This window comes from Ostrea edulis, chromosome 8 (assembly GCF_947568905.1).
Source record: "Ostrea edulis chromosome 8, xbOstEdul1.1, whole genome shotgun sequence".
Classification (NCBI taxonomy): Eukaryota; Metazoa; Mollusca; class Bivalvia; order Ostreida; family Ostreidae; genus Ostrea; species Ostrea edulis.
In genome coordinates, this window is record NC_079171.1 from 32,497,127 (window position 1) to 32,499,678 (window position 2,552).

Genomic DNA, 2,552 nt, shown 5'->3' on the forward strand with positions numbered 1-2,552 from the left:
GTGAGTCTTCCCTCGGAAATATAGGAAATCAAAATTAAGAAAATCTGAAGAGATTGATTCCAAAATTGACCTAAATTATATGCTAAAGAGTTAACTAATTTACCCTTCCATGCGAGAAAATGCAATACCAAAGATTATTATGCAATGTAACATAATGAAACTACATCATGCATAAACATCATGTGTTTGACATCTCCCACCCCCGGTTTATCCAGTGTTCGCCCAATTCACTGATTTTTATTTTCAATAAAAGTTATGAGCTTTTGATCATGTTTCATTTTGAGCCCTCTATCCTGATCATAACCACCAGTCATGCAGTAATAAAAAGAAATATATGTATCAGTTGTGTATAATCATGTGCTGTTCATTTTTCACGTTTTTATTCTGTTTGTGACTTACATGTTAGAAATTTGCATATTTAGGTATACAACTTTTTAAAGAGATTATGGAGATATTCATTCTTTTAAAAATTTGTAAAACTGTCAATATAAACGATCTAGGATACTTGACAGGTTTATCCCTCACAGACAGAATTGTATCTTGTGAAAATGCATACCTTTTCGTGGATGCTGGCAAAAAACTGGGGTGTGGGCTGTGTATTTGACATACGGTACCACAGTGATTCTTCATTGTATTGAACATGTATGGAAATCAAAGGGCACGTGTCCGCTTTCAACCTTTGTTGTCATGTGACTTGGAAACTGGGCCGCTAATTTTCGGGTGTGTTGCTGAAATCTATAAACCGATATCATTTACAATCTTACTAATACTACGGTCCTTCTTTAGAACGTTCATTTTACAGTGTTTTACATGAAATGTTATTTATTTTTAAATAAACGAGCTTTATTTTTTGTCCCCCATTTTCTCGTAGTTTGACTTTAAATTTAAGTTCTGAATTATTAGAAACCTAATTCTACAGTTCCACATATTATACCAGTATGTTTCGATGAGATATCGATCCTATAAACTAGGCGAAGAATATCAAATACTATAGTTATAAATGTATATTTAATCTAAAAACAATATACACTAGGATAATTGAAAAATATCGGTACTACTCCGTGGATTGGTGTATAGCATTTTCATTTGGAAACCTATACGAATTTACAACATTGTGCTGTTTGTTATACCCATTCAGGGATAATAATGACATACAATATCTAACTAAAATTCTTTTCACACACACACACACACACAGAGAGAGAGAGAGAGAGAGAGAGAGAGAGAGAGAGAGAGATTCTGTTGGAACTGTCACAAGATTATTTAGGTAAACAATGCACCCAGGATGTAAGCAAATACAATCAACACAATTTTGGATTTTTTATTACGTTGCAGCGATTGTGACGTTTCAAGTTCAGAAATTTTGACTTCGGTTTCTATGAATTGCGACGTCGACAGATAAGAGCATAATTTCTTAATTCAGTTCCATATTTTCTGTTGACAATGACAGCTTTGGATAGTTACATGAAATCTTTGAATTGCATTTATGGTGGGTTTTTTTGTTGCTCGAATTACGTTGTGAAAATGTCGTTCGTAATATACCGGGGCGTGTAATTAGTAACGTTTCTCCGTTATAGCCATTTAAGGAGGTACTCTACACCGTCATAATGGCTGACTTCCTTTTAAAACATGGATGAAATATACATATCAGCAATATTTTTCTATTCATTAGATATAATATGTAGTACGGTTTTGACCGTTGAGGCAAGCGAAGCCTATTAACATCTTGCAACACGACTTAATTTATCCGTCTCTTCATTTAACGTTGGAAATATAACGCAGTGGATGTTAACAGTTACATGTGACGTCATATTAGCTGCAATGTTTTTCTTCTTCTCTCAAACCAAGCAAAAACAAAATGTTTGAAGCTATGAGAAAGCTTGTCTGGAATTTTAAAACATTTATGATACTTTCTAAACAATTTAATTATTTTAATTACGACATTGTCAATGAAGTAAAACGCAGTGACGGCGACATTTTACCAGAAGCATTATGGGTAATACTCATCTTTTTTTGAGGTGAAGAGCAAATCACGTGACTCATATGTGTAATCATTGGAGCGAGCTCGTCGGGTCCCCAAGCGACGCGAGCTGCGCTCGCTATTATCGCCCACCTGAGTAGCTCAGTGGGTTAGCACGTTGACTGCTAAACTGTAGATTGCGTGTTCCAGTTCAGCAGGGGTTTTACGTTTTTCTCAGATTGCTTTCTACTAAAACTGCATTTTTTGACTAAATACAGTAAATTTCAAAGTTTTATATTTCAATATATTCTTGCACATATCCTACACTTTTAATCCATATCAAATTTCTCTGATGTAACATACCCCCTTAAGGTACAGTTGTTGGTAAAAATCCGAAAAGAAAATTCACAAAACATAGGGAGATATTTTGATTCCTAAAAATAGTATGATACAAACAATAAATTGATCAACTGAACTTAAACCTTCGGTTGAAAACACCCAGGTGGCCCAAAGTTTGGGCGATGAAGCAATCCGTAGTCATGACGATTTATTTTTAGTGTTATCTCAATTTGCAAAATGAATGATACAGCAG